The 15,590-nt window shown below is 33.9% G+C and overlaps 1 long non-coding RNA gene across 1 annotated transcript in view; it reads left to right on the top strand.

Annotated features, from left to right (window-relative positions):
* LOC127833428 (uncharacterized) overlaps positions 1-15,590 on the top strand; it is a 59,284-nt gene that overhangs the window by 37,045 nt on the left and 6,649 nt on the right. The window contains exons 8-9 of the long non-coding RNA XR_008027411.1: positions 37-96; positions 2,788-2,858. This is a non-coding gene — a long non-coding RNA (uncharacterized LOC127833428). The remainder of the gene's footprint in view (positions 1-36; positions 97-2,787; positions 2,859-15,590) is intronic.

Raw genomic sequence — 15,590 nt, 5'->3', positions numbered from 1 at the left:
AAAAGCTAAACATTTCATTTTAAATTTCTATTTCAGTTGAATGCTGCAATTAGCCAGATAAATTCAGAGGCGAGAAAAGGGATGAAAAGCATATTGGTAAATATGAACAATATCAAGCCTATACATCTGAACTGACCCGAATATTGCTAAATTTAGTTCATTTTAAGACGCATGTATTAAAACTCATCCACATTTTGCTTTATACAGTAAAATTTAAGACGCATATATTTAAGTCACTCAAATAAGTCTTAATACAGTATAATTTAAGACACATATATAGTACTCACCCAAATAGAGCTAAGTACAGTACAAAGTAAGACGCATATATTTAAACTCATCTAAATAATGCTAAATACAGTACTATTTAAGTACTATTTAAGACACATAATGTTAAGTATTTGTGACGTCAACGCCATTTTGCCGCAATTTAGTATTTTTACGTTGACGTCATAATCATTATTGCTGTTTACTTTTATCAAACATGATTAAAGGATCGAACCTAACAGATGTGTAGAAGTACATAAGCAAAGTACCACTACCACAGTAATATTGATGACGTCAACGGAAAACATACGTAATTGCAGCAAAATGGCATTGACGTCACAAATTCTTAACATTATGTGTCTTAAATAGTACTGTATTTAGCACTATTTAGATGAGTTTAAATATATGTGTCTTACTTCATAATGTACTAAGCTATATTTGGGCGAGTACATAAGCGATACATATATTTAAACTTGCCCAAATATTGCAAATTACAGCACAATCTAAGAGGCATATAGCTAAACTCGACCGAATATTGATTAAAAAGTAGAATTTAAGACGCATATATTTTAACTCACCAAAACATGGCAAAATTCAGTATTTTATAAGACGCATACATTTTAACTTGCCCAAATATTGCTAAATACAGTCCTTTATAAGACACATAATAAATTATATTTAAACATACAAGTATATTGCTTTGAAAGTGCAATATAAGACTCACCCGAATATTTCTTAATACAGTACTATATAAGACGCATGCATTCAAGTTCATCGGAATAATACTAGATATGGGACGATGTAAAACACAGATATTATTTTTAAAAGCTTTAATGATAATAACGCATTTCTCTGAATATTTTATAATGTTAAACAATAAACTATGGTGTATACTTTCAAATTAAAAATCCAACACTCATATTTGTCTGCAACTTTTATTGGGATGAAGTGAATACCGATTATTGAAAAGTTCCTTGTAGGTCTGTTTGCTGTAAACAAAAATTGTTTGTATCCAATAATGCAACCGACCCAAATTTATTTTGCTGACCTTTGTTGGGGTATTCCAGATTGTGGTTTCTAACCTTTTTGCACACAATCAATTATGCGAACTAAATAATTATATCACCTTTTGAGTTTGAAATAATTGTTGCAGAATTTGATCATACATTCCAAATTAACTTAAGCAAAAAGAATGATTAAACGTTATGTGGAGTATCTCTACAGGACATTGTGTATTTAAAACAATTGACAGAAACAAGTTAAGCTGTCCTATTATTATTTAATTATTTGGCACTGCAACAAATGACATTTTCTGTTTTTGGTATTTTTTTTAATTGCGAACTATCGTAGTTTACTTTTTTAAGCATATTGAAAACAAAATATTAAAAGGCACTTTCCTTTTCCTTTTTATATAGAATTGGCGTTGTCCGTCTGTCCAACTGTCACACATTTTTCAGGGCTATATCTCAGAAAGTATATAACATTTCAACATAAAACTTTATGGCTGTATATACGTCAGTGAGTAGAAGTGTCATGCAAAAGAACCATAACCCTACACTTTCTTAAAGAAGATTTATTGTCCTTTTTTTGTGTATTCTGTAACTTTTCAGGACTATATCGCAGAGATGATTAAAGATTTCAACATGAAACTTAATGGGTGTATAAATTTCAATCAGAAGAATTGCAATGCATAAGTACCATGTACCTACACTTTCTTATTAAATAGTTATTGCCCTTTTTTTTTTTTTCGTGTGATGTACCTTTTCAGGGCTTTATCTCAGATATGATACAATATTTAAACATGAAACTTCATGGGTGTATAGTTATGAATAAGGAGAATTGCCTTGCTGAAGAACCATAACCGTTCATTTTTTAAAATAAGAGTTATTGCCATTAATTATTTGTATGCCCCCTTCTTTGAAGAAGAAGGGGTATATTGTTTTAAGGCTGTCTGTCTGTCATTTGTCTGTCACTCTATCCCAAAACTTAAACCTAGGTTTAAGTTTTGTCATAACTTTTGTCATAACTTTTGCATTATTGATGACATCATCTTGATATTTGGCATGCATGTGCATCTCATGGAGCTGCACATTTTGAGTGGTGAAAGGTCAAGGTCATCCTTCAAGGTTAAAAGGTCAAAAAACACAATCCAAGGGAAATAAAAAGCTGTAAAAGGGAGATAATTTCTAAACCTGCCAAATGATAATTATAAATTTTATTTCAAAGCGGCGCAATAGGGGGAATTGTGTTTCTGACAAACACATCTCTTGTTGTATGATGTAATTTCTGGGCTATATCTCACATATGATACAAGATTCAAACATGAAATTTCGTGGGTGTTTATATTTCAATAATTTATACTATTACCATATTATTTTTTTGGTGGGATTATACCGTATTTCAAAGGATTTGCACCTATCCATAAACAAACTTTATATGGCAGGCAATATCAATTCAAAACATTTGCCTGACTAGTGAGTATTTACTTCCGTTATAATGTCATGATTTATTTTGATTTTTCAGGCGATTTTTCAGATCAAAAAACAATATGAGGATGCACAGAAGGATTTAGAAAAATAAACACACAGATTTTGGTGAGTGAAAACTACTTAAATAGAGTTTGATTCATAGAGACGCATTAAAAAACATCCGAAAACAAGATGTTTGGAAAACAATGTATGCATCTTTAGAAGCATACACAATCCTCTCCTTTTTAAGTTGTGGTATGTGGTTGTAGTTGTGGTGGATGTCACATGTATCAGCATTATAATTGGTCTTGCTGGTTATGTTATCAAATGATAGCAGTAGTGGTGGTGATAGTGGTATAGCATTTAGTAGTAGTAGTGATGGTGGTTTATTATGTAGTAGTGGTAATGGTGGATGTGGTATCACATGTAGTAATAGCGGTTTCACATGCTAGTAGTAGTAGCCAAAAACTCTTCAAAGAATCGTTTCTTTTTCTAACAAGAAATGTCATTCAGAAATAATATCAATCTCTTAATAAATATAATACATATCTGTTTACTAATTTCACTGAAGGTTACATGTATGTGTATAAACAACGTTTATCTTACTTCCAATATTTAACAAAAGATGTGTAGAGTACTAAAGGATGTAGCCTGCAGCTTAGCTGACTGTAACCTGGCAACGGGTACAGTAAAAATCAAGATGGCTGCCAATACTTCCACGATAGCATTTGCTAAACTTTAAAAGGAGAAATATGTGGATTACAAATGTTTTAAGTGGTTATATTTACCATGAATGTGAAACGTAGCACTCTTAATTGCTTGGCATATATACTGATTACTGTTATAAATTAATGACCGAAAAAGTTGTGCTTTAACAAATAACTATCTGCCTTGCCAGCAGGAACTTGGAAGTTGGAACAAGCTAAATACAAGCAAGCAATTGACAAGACGCCGCCTGTCATCAAGTTCTTATCTAAGAACTGATCTACCAATCAGCGATCGATTAATCGGGCGCGTTAGTTAGCAACGAACTGTCCGCCATTTTCTAGACAAGCTATGTATAGGTTCACCTTTACTTTAGCGAGTTTCTTTGTTTTCCTCTTTAAAAAAGTAGATTAAAAATGGTTAAACGGTGTCGATGGGGACTATGTAACACGGACAATCGATATCCTGAAAGATAAGTTGCTGACATTTAATTTATATCGTTTCCAAAGCCGAAAAGAGATCTTGAGAAGTGTAAGAGATGTGTTAATGCACGTGGTCGTCACCACGAACAACTGAACGTCAACACTGTCAAAGACAATTATAATATATTTTTTATCGGATATACTAGCAAATTTTAATAGTTTATGTTATTGTTCTGATTATCACATAATATTTCAAGTTTAAAAAAAATAGTTTTATCAGTTACTAGGTCATTAATATACAGAAGCGAGGTTCATCTGCATTACTTTAAGAGAAATAAAAATCAGCATGAGGCCTAATTTGTGCTGTGTTTTATTACTCTGATAGTAATTCACTTTATTGCCATTATACATGTTATTAGAAGGTGACACGTGATATATTATATTACTAACGGTATCTACACATGTGCAGACATGTGATGTCACCAATGAACGCTTTTAATCCACCTTTGAGATCAAATGCCTAGTTCTCATTTTTTTCAACGAGTCTTGTTTGATTTGTTCGAAAAAAGCGGAAATGAAATAAGGCAAAAACGGTGTGAATAGGTTTTATGTAACTCTTACATTAGGTATCCATAATTTAGATTAATTAAATATACATGTATACCATTTCAAACGTGGAAATGCGGTCTTGACAAGAGCAAGGGGAAGCTTCAATGTGTAGAATTACCGAGATCACCCTTATCGAGCATTTATTTATTTAAAAAACTGGAAATGTTATGTTTGAAATACCTACGCATTAATAAGTATGAATTATATCACGTGTGCTCGTAGAATAATAGAGAAGATTGGTACCAACTTTGCGTAACTTTACGAAATCCCAGTTATAAATCGAGTTTTGTGTGTTTTAGAAACAAGTGAAAATGATTATATGTTTCTATTTTAAAAGAATCGAATCGATAAATGCCACATGATAAGATTTATTATTACTGATATAACCAATAAATGTCGACTTTGGGAGAAGATGGTACCTGCGCCAGCGTCTGATACAGGTAGCTTTACTGAATTCCCCTTCATACAGCGCTACTTTATATATGACAATGACCAAACTTATTGTGCTGTCTTGCACTTTCAATTATAGTGATAGATAAATGTCCCATAAGCAATGTTTAATATTATAAATATCACTTTTATACGTGATAACATGTGGGATTTTGGTACACTCGGTGTCAGAAAGCGTGTAAAACTTCACTGAAATCCCAGTTTAAAGCGCTATTTCGTGTCAAATACACGAGTGGAAATGTTTCGTAAATAATATGGTAATATGCCGTTGAAGAAGTGTTAATTAATTGCTAATACCAACATCACACGTATTAACAGGTTCGATTTGGGTCAGCGCGCAAGCGTTTGAGAGCGTTATTCATGTACCCAAAAACCTGTTATAATTAGCTGATGTTCTCTATAAACGTATATTTTTTGCATTCGCAGAATAACTAAATGACACAAACCCCTTATAAAAGTGTCATGTTGTGTCAAAAAGTCCATAACAAATAATCCAGAATATCGCGTTAATCCACATGCAGTATATAGGGGGGGCGGCCACAAGAAGGCAGTGTATAATGTACGGTCATATATCAATACGTTTACACTTAATCACTTAATATAGGTGATTTCAACATAAAGAAGTAAATATAAAACGCTGTCTGTCTCTAAAGTTGTTTAATTTTTATTTACAATTGTAATTTACATTCAACAGTATAACAACTAACAAACACACTCTGGCTCCAAATGGTAGGGGGCTGGCAGCTAAGTTTAACCACACTGAGCTGGTAGGTGGACTCTAATTAACATGACAAGTTCTGAAAATAAAAAAGAGAGACAAAAATCCATATAAATATAAAATTCAGTTGAATAAACTATGCAAACATTTTATTCTAAAATATACATAAATACCGTTGGTCTGATCAATATTTCAATTACCATACTTTATCAGAGCATGAACAAATGTGAATATTATTAGTTAAAATGCAAAAGCTGAAAAAAGTGCACAAACCATTTGATAAAATTCAATTTTAATGAAATAAATATCTACAAGATGTATACATAGCGGAACAGGCATACAATGTATATTATTGTATGGGCTTTATTTATTGTACTGTAGTATAAAGAAATTTGTGTCCAGAGCCATATCTTGAAAGTGCTTTGGCGGATTTCATTGAAATTTGGAATGAGTATATATATGGATAAGAGGATGATGCACGCCAAATGGCATTGAACACCATCTATAAATTACATGTTATGGTCCTTTGTATCTTGAAAAAATCCTTGTTTCTGTGACAAAGCTCTAAATTAGCGAGGATATCAATTCAATGAATTTGCTTGTTTTCACCATTTTGGGAATGGGGCCCGAGTCCCTTTGTATTGGGAAAAATCACTGTGTTTGACTTAAATTGGGAAATGTTTTTTGGCGAGCAAGTGCTTTAAAAGGTGATTTCAATATTACATTTACTTAATTTTAACTAATAGAACTTAATAGGAGATGAACTAAATGAAGAAAAAAATAATTATCCAATTGTTTTGTTTTTTTTGTTAAAAATCGGGGTAACAATTTTGCTTTTAATCAGTTAATCAGGTGACCCGAAATAGTAAAATGGTTTCCGGATGATAACACAAGAATGCATACGCCTAGGATCATGAAACTTCATGGGTAGATTGATCATAACTCGCAGATGACCCCTATTGATTTTGAGGTCACTAGGTCAAAGGTCAAGGTCACGGTGACCCGAAATAGTAAAATGATTTTCGGATGATTACTCAAGAACGCATACGCCTAGGATCATGAATCTTCATAGGTAGATTGATCATGACTCGCAGATGACCCCTAATGATTTTGAGGTCACTAGGTCAAAAGTCAAGGTCACGGTGATCCGAAATAGTAAAATGGTTGTTGGATGATAACTCAAGAACGCATACGCCTAAGGATCATGAAACTTCATGGGTAGATTGATCATGACTCGCAGATGACTCCTATTGATTTCGAGGTCACTAGGTCAAAGGTCAAGGTCACGGTGACCCGAAATAGTAAAATGATTTTCTGATGATAATTCAAGAACGCATGTGCCTAGGATCATTTAACTTTATAGGTAGATTGATCATGACTCGCAGATGACCCCTATTGATTTTCAGGTCACTAGGTCAAAGGTCAAGGTCACGGTGACCCGAAATAGTAAAATGATTTTCGGATGATAACTCAAGAACGCATATGCCTAGGATCATGAAACTTCATAGGTAGATTGATCATGACTCGCAGATGACCCCTATTGATTTTGAGTCACAAGGTCAAAGGTCAAGGTCACGGTGACCCGAAATAGTAAAATGATTTTCGGATGATAACTCAAGAACGCTTTTGCCTAGGATCATGACACTTCATAGGTACATTGATCGTGACTTGCAGATGACCCCTATTAATTTTCAGGTCACTAGGTCAAAGGTCAAGGTCACAGTTACAAAAGTCGTATTCACACAATAGCTGCCATTACAACGGACAGCCCATATGAGGGGCATGCATGTTTTACAAACAGACCTTGTCTCAATTTTAATTCAATTACATATAACAAAGTATTATATGATTTTGTTCTTTTAATTAGAATAATTATAAAGAGTTATGTCAAATTTATTATTTCCCTAATCAGTGGACTTTTCGTGTGGAAAAAAAGGCTAATGAATTTATTTTCCCAATTTCATGAAAATTCCGATAAAATTCCCGATTCCAAAGCCATGGGCTATCTTCCCAAAAAGTGGAAAAAAAACCTGGTATGCCATTTGATGAAACTTTGTCATGCCAAAAAGTAACAGCGTAGAGCTCCTATATTATTTAATTAGTTTCATTCTGTGTTTGTCAATGCTTTTAAGGCAAAGCAAACAGAGTTGTCGTTTTTTAGTAAAACGCAACCAAGTCCATTTTGTGATGCGTCAATTTGCTACACAACATCAACTTTTGGATCAAAATACGAGAGTATTTGTCCGTGGTTTTGAGTGATAACCCCTTTCATTTTGTTCAAGGCAGATTCATGCTCCGGGTAAAACTGGAAAATACTGTCCCTTTCAACCATTTTCTCAGTACACTAGTCATTTCAGCAAGATTTGGTGCAAATCTTTGCAAATAAGTGTTGTCTCAAGGTCAGACTTTGACTGTGACTTACTTTTGAAGAATCAATTTTCAGTCCATTTTCTGTCAGGACATGACCAAAAATAGAATTTCTGTCTGTCCGACTAAAGTGTTGTCGGCATTAAGTGTTAAAGTCAGATCGCCATAAACGAACACCTTTATTTCATAAGCAAATGTACAGACACCATTACGCACCAAAAATTTCTTCTCCAGTTTGAGAGTAGCAAACATATTCAAGAGAGATAACCCAAGTGAACTAGCCATACTATTTTAGTATGGCTTACTTCCCTTGGATTGGTAATATTAACATTCATTATACTTTTCTTCTACTTCTTTCTAAACAAATCACTATTTTTATATTTAAGTTTTTGTCTTTTCTTGATCTAACATTAATGTTTGTCTTTCGTTGACACGGTGTTACTTGACAACTTAAGAGGAAAAAAAAAAAAACAAATTCTTAAAAGACCATCATTGAATTAGACAGTTCTCTGGTCTTGGGGATTATTCTGCCCCATTAAAGAAGGTATACTTAAGTGAAGTACTTGGTTATCCATCAATTTCTCAGCTTAGTATTGGTTACAGAAAGTCTTTTAACATTTTGCCACTTTGAAGGATACTCAAAAGTTCATATCCAGACGCCCCTTGTTTAGTCATACAGTTAGCCAGTTGTAATTTTCCTGAACACTACTTTATATCACTGACGTCGTTCTTCTCCATCGACTCTTGAATGGGGTCTATGTCTACTCTGAGTCTTTTGTCGTCCACTAACTTTGTAGACGATAAGGCCACTACATGTATAACACTTTTGTTGTCAATATATGCAACCAGCGGAATTGTTCCTCGACGGAAGCCAATAATATCCTCCACATACTGTTCTAGTACATTGCATCTTCACCCAATCGAGTAATTTCACCTTTGATGTTCCCTGTAAACAGAACCACATGCTCGTTATCTCCTTTGGCTCTATGTTCTCTTTTTCCATTTTTCCCCAGCTATCTGGACAGTGGGCCACAAAATGTCGAAATGACCCACATGATCTGCATCTAAGCAGACGACCATCTACCCTAACTGGATTTAAATTCTTTTTCTGTGAACCCTCTCTTCCTCCTTCACGACCGCAACGCCAGTTCCCTCTTTAATTGTAACCCAGCTTTGCTTTTGTATAACCCGTGGCTAGTAGCGCTTCCTCATGTTCAGCTAAGAATGCTGGCTTGAATTTTATGCATTGTGAGCTTGACACTGTTCCTTCACATACACCACCTTTGAACTTTTTCAAAGAAGTCTCGGCTTGTTCGCATAACGTGTTCTTATTTGTATAGTCCATGCCTGTGAGCACTAACATCTTCTCTTCTTTGGTTATGTTTGCTATCTTAAGAAGCTTAAAGGCTAGAATGTCAGACGGTAACTTCATGTCTTTCTATAATTAGCATCAAATATAGCAATGAATTCTGTCACATTCTGACTTTCTTTCCTCTCAAGGTCTTCAAAATTCTCAATTTCTTTTAAGGCTATCTGTTAAATCATGCTTTGCCAAGTGCTGGTCTAGAAAAAGGGTAAGTGTTTGCTAACCTGTGTCTGAATTTAGATCGTCCAACGGAATTTGATTAAAGACCTTTTCTCTTATTTGCGATTCGTCATCTCCTTGCACGCCAAAAGTTCCTGCTTGTAAAGTTCATAACACTTCTTGTTGCTGAAGATGGGGGCCAGGTTTACTCTTGTTGTCACTTTTTAATAATTATTTCACTGTTACACTGTTTTAAAGTCCAAACACGCTAACACACTGGTGGTTAATATTTATAAACAATATGGAACATTTTTAGCTCTGCTACCACTTGTTAAAGTAAGATAAACACGCCATAAACGAAGACACCTTTATTTCATAAGCGCATGAGCAGAAACCATTACACACCAAAACTAACTTCTCCAGTTGGAAAGTAGCAAACATTCTAGTATGGCTTACTTCCCTTGGATTGGTTATATTAACATTAAGGTTTAGACCAATCTGTCGACACCTGTCCATTGATTTTGTTACCTGCAAGTCCTGCATCTTGGACTCACAAAATCCCCTGGGGATGCAAAGTTTCAAATTATGTGAGTCCCAAAAATGCAGTGAAATTTATAAAAAAATAATATAGTTTAATATTTGGACTCATTCTTTCAATTCAAGGACTCTTAGATTTGCAAGTTATCGAGTCCCGGGACTCAGATGAGAAAATTTGTAAAAATATCACTGCTGTCCATCAATATTTTGAGATTTTTGTCATGTTCTAGTCTGTTACTTCCTAATCAAATAATATCATCAACAATGACCTTGATGCCCTGTAAACCTTCAAGACATTCGTCCATTTTCCGAACAAAAATGTCCTGTGCGCAGTTTATTCAATATGGTAGTCTGAGATATCTTCATGTATATCTCACAAACAGAGTATTGAACACTGTCAAGAAAGATGACTTTGTGTTTACAGACCGGTAGCCTGTATGTGCATCAAATTTTGAAAACACTTTGATTTTGATGGATAGCGGGTCTACTTAATATGGTGACATTAAGGTCTTTTAGGTCAATACACACCAGCAAAGCACCACTGGGCTTTTCAATAGTGACAATACTGTTGACCCTTTCGGATGGTTCAGTTTCTTTGATTATTACACCATTCTTAACAATTCATAAACTTTTTATGCCCCCCTTTGAAGAAGAGGGGTAAATTGTTTTGCTGGTTGAAGGTCGGTCCGTCTGTCGATCCGTCTGTGTGTCTGTCGGTAGACAAGTTCCTTTCCGATCAATAACTTGTGAACAGATTGACCAATAGGCTTGATTCTTCACTCGCATATTGGTCTTGGAAAGTAGATGACCCCTATTGAAATTGGGTTACTAAGTCAAAGGTCAAGGTCACTGTCACAATAAGTGTGTAAATCATGTCGGATCAATAACTTGTCAACGAATTGACAAATTGGCTTGATACTATACATATGCATTGGCCTTGGACAGTTGATGCCCCTATTGAAATTTGGGTCACTAGGTCAAAGGTCAAGGTCACTGTCACAATAAGTGTGAAAATCATTTCTGATCAATAACTCATCAACCAATTGACCGATTGACTTGATACTTCACATATGCATTCGCCTTGGACAGTAGATGACCCCAATTGAAATCAGGGTCACTAGGTCAAAGTCACTGTCGCAATAAGTGTGAAAATCAAGGCCCTGCTTGAGGAGGCATATGTCTCCGACCGGGGAACTCTTTTTTTCTCCATTTGTACAAACGTTGCCAACTTTTCCGCCTCCATTTTTATAGATTATCTGCACCCTTTCTGCCTCGAATGTAGGGACTGTCTGTTCATATTTAACATTGAAGGCACGTAGTTTTTCTTCGGATTTTTATTTTTATTGCTGCGGCTCGGCTTGTCTTTCAAATGTTTCACTATTGTTTGGAGCTCATCCTTGTGTTCTATTGTAACTTTTCTCTGAATCTCTCTAACAGCCTCATACATTTAAGCCCCCATCTTATCCTGTAGTGCCTTTGTGGCAGCCTGGTGCTTAAAAGTGAAGAGGCTCAGGTTTCGACCACAGATAACTGTCTGCTTTCTTTTTGGATGTTTCCGCAACAGACAACATTTTCTCCAGGTACCCGACTTGATTATGGACACCATGCAGGTTTAAATCTACAACTACACAGCGCTTTTAAATATAACTACTACCTGCATTTATTGGCCTATTTGTGTGTTCAACTTGCTGGTTCTTTACAGGGCAGTGTATCTCTATATGACCAATGCCCTTACAGTACCAACAAGTTATGTCTCTAAATGGGGTGTGGATTGGATCCGGAAAAACACTATGCCTTGTACAAAATGTAGGATTTTGCATTCTTGGATCTAAAAATTCCGGTCTATAATTCCTCGTAAATCTACTATCCTGTCTTGCATTTGGTTTCTCAAACCTACTATTCCTGGGATTTTTATGATTTTGTTTTCGAACAGAATCATCTCTAAAGTTACCTAGGTAGTTCCTATGGTTCTAATGAGCTAAGTTTCTAAAACATGGAGTGCCATTTCTTGGCATCTGGCTATGATCACTATTACTTCTAATATTCGGATGAACATTATGTTTGTTATGAGTTTTTGCATTTTTTCTTTTAAAATAGAACTAAACATTTCTTGTAAGTGTTCTAACTTAATCACAGTTTTACCTATGGGTATAGTGTTGGGGTTTGCATAGTTTACGAAATCTCTATTACTTCTAGTTTCATATTTAAACCCCCTATTTATTATGTCATCTGTCATAGTCTCATAAGGATCTCTGTAAAGTTGTCTATAGGTCCCAAGTCTATCCCGGCTCCTATCATTTATTTGCTGCTCAAACTCTTCACAATTGGGAGACTGATCTGGTTGGCTCTTTTCTATACGCCTATGCTCCTGATATCTTCGATTATGGGTCCTGTTTTCACACTCTAATTTGGGCATTTCTGAAGCCATTGATTTATTCTTTCTATCAATTAAAACACAGAAATAACTAAAAAGCTAGGTGTTGAAAACTGATTCAATAAAATTCTTATTCACTCATTTATAGGGAGAAGTAATATCTGATTATCAACTTGCTCTCTCGAATTTGCCTCAGAATGTGCCATTCTGAGTACAACATAGTTTTGCAGTGGCAATTACACATGCAATAATTTGTTACTTTTATAATCAGTCTGTGCTCCTCAAATGTACATAGAAAACCACACATTTAAATTCAAGTACATCAACTGAGTGTAAAAACCTGTGTTGGAATCAGTATGAATGTCTCACTAAAACAACACTCGCCATCACTGAATAACACTGATATATAACACCTAACTAGCTAACACACACACAGAGTAAATACACAATCAGTCAAATTCTCAATACTCAGATAATTTTCAATATCAAGCTGAAATAATCCTATATAAACATCCATTAATAGCAATACCTCACACTTTAATCTAAATCTCACTCAACTTCTAATCCCAATATATAAATCAACTTTAAATCTCAATACATGTATTTCAATCATATTCAAATATCAATATCTCAATCAACTTCAAATCTCAATATTTCAATCAAATTCAAATCTCAATATCTCAATCAACTTTACATCTCAATATCTTTAAAAAAAATCCACATCTAATCTCAATATCTCAATCAACTTTAAATATCAATATCGCAATCAACTTCAATTATCAATTTCTCAATCAACTTCAAATCTTAATGGATTTCAAATCTCAATTTCTCATTCAACTCCAAATCTCAATATTTCAATAATCTTCAAATCTCAATATCTCAATCAACTTTCAATCTCATTATTTTAATTGCTTTTAAATCTCAATATCCCAATCAACTTCAAATCTCAATATATCAATTGACTTCAAATCTCAATTTCTCAATCAACTTCAAATCTCAATATCTAAATCAACTTTAAATCTAAATATTTAATCAACTTTAAATCTCAATATCTCAATCAACTTTAAATCTCAATATATCAATCAACTTCAAATCTCAATTTCTCAATCAACTTCAAATCTCAAAATCTCAATCGCCTTCAAATCTCAATATCTCAATCAACTTCAAATCCCAATCAACTTTAAATCTCAATATCTCAATCGACTTCAAATCGCAATATCTCGATCAATTTTAATTCTCAATATCTTGATCAGTTTCAAATCTAAATATCTCAATCAACTTCAAATCTCAATATCTCAATCAACTTCAAATCTCAATTTATCAATCAACTTGTAATCACAAAATCTTTAATCAACTTCAAATCTCAAAATTTTAATCAACTTCAAATCTCAATATCTCAATCAGCTTCAAATCTCAATCAACTTCAAATCTAAATAAATCAATCAACTTGTAATCTCAATTTTTCATTCAATTTCAAATCTAAATACCTTTATCAACTTCAAATCACAATATCTTAATCCACTTCAAATCTCAAAAACTTAATCAACTTCAAATCTCAATCAGTTTCAAATCTCAATAAACTTAAAACCTCAATATCTCTATCAACTTCAAATCTCAATATATCAATTAATCTCAATCAACTTTTTATCTCAATTTTTCAATCAATTTAAAATCTCAATGTCTCAATCACCATCAAATCACACTATTTCAAATCAGCTTCAAATCTCAAAATCTAAATCAACTGTATATTTCAATATCACAATCAGCTGCAAATCTCAATATCTCAATCAACTTCATATCTCAATATCTCTATCAACTTCAAATCTCAATATATCAATTAACTTCACATCTCAATATCTCAATCAACTTTAAATCTCAATATCTCAATCAACTTCAAATCCCATTATCTCAATCAAATTCAAATCTCAATATCTCAATAAACTTTAAATCTCAATATCTCAATCAAATTTAAATCACAATGTCTCAATAAAGTTGAAATCTCAATATCACAAGAATCTCATTCCGAATCTAAAGCACCTTCACTCATATTTCAATCAAAATTTCAAAACCTTAAAATCAAATATAAATGAACTATAAATCTCAATCAATCTAATTAACTTCACATATAATTTTCTTATATCATTGAGCATGAAAAAACTCCGATTATGTCCCTTAGAAAAGACTTCTATTGTTTCCCTTTAAAAAGACTCCTATTATTTTCCTTGAAAAGACTCCTCTGCATCTCCACTTTTGTTATAGTGCAGGTTCTTAAGTCTTACACATAACACGTCGTTAAAGGATCAACTCTAATAAAGAACTAAGAAACTAAGAAACTAACTGTTCTATAGTTTATGTTTACCCTAAATTGTAATGAACGTGTTATAAACATTCAGGACATTGTCCTTATTCAGGATTGCACCAAAGAGCTCCAAATTACAAACACATCAAACTACAGGCTTACATGTTATCATGCCTCCCGTATAATTTATAAACACAACAATTATACAATAGACATATATCATAAGACAATAATACAAAATATACAATTGAAAGATGATATATCGACCACAGCATATTATTATAAAATAGTTTTTCATTTGAAGGGCAATACATGTTTCGGGATTGAAGGGAGAAAACCAGTCCTACTACAGTAGTTATGGTGGTGGTAGTGTTATCAAATGTAGTGGTAATGGTGGTGGTAGTGGTATCACATGTATAAGTGTTTGGCGGTGGTAGTTGAATCACATGTAGCAGTGTTGGTGGTTGTAGTGGAATCACCTGTAGAAGTGTTGGTGGTGGTAGTAATATCACACGTAGAAGTGTTGGTGGTTTTAGTGGTATCACATGTATTAGTTGTGTCGGTAGTAGTTGTAGTGGTATCACATGTAGTAGTGGTGATGGTAGTTGTAGTGGTATCACATGTAGATGTATAAGTGGTAGTTGTAGTGGTATCACATGAAGTAGTATAAGTGGTATTTGAAGTGGTATCACAACTTCATTGTTTTAGAGCTGACGATGCCCACTGACAAAGCGGCTTGGGGTATTTCAGACACAACCATGACAGTTCTGGTTTATTTATCAGTAAATTATTATGCCCCCTTAAAAAAAAATATTTAATTGTTTTTGGCCAGTCTGTCTGTCTGTCATTCTG

The sequence above is a fragment of the Dreissena polymorpha genome, chromosome 6, assembly GCF_020536995.1.
Source record: "Dreissena polymorpha isolate Duluth1 chromosome 6, UMN_Dpol_1.0, whole genome shotgun sequence".
NCBI classification, from domain to species: Eukaryota; Metazoa; Mollusca; class Bivalvia; order Myida; family Dreissenidae; genus Dreissena; species Dreissena polymorpha.
The sequence above is the reverse complement of the archived record's forward strand: the minus strand, read 5'-3'. Positions and strand labels throughout refer to the sequence as shown.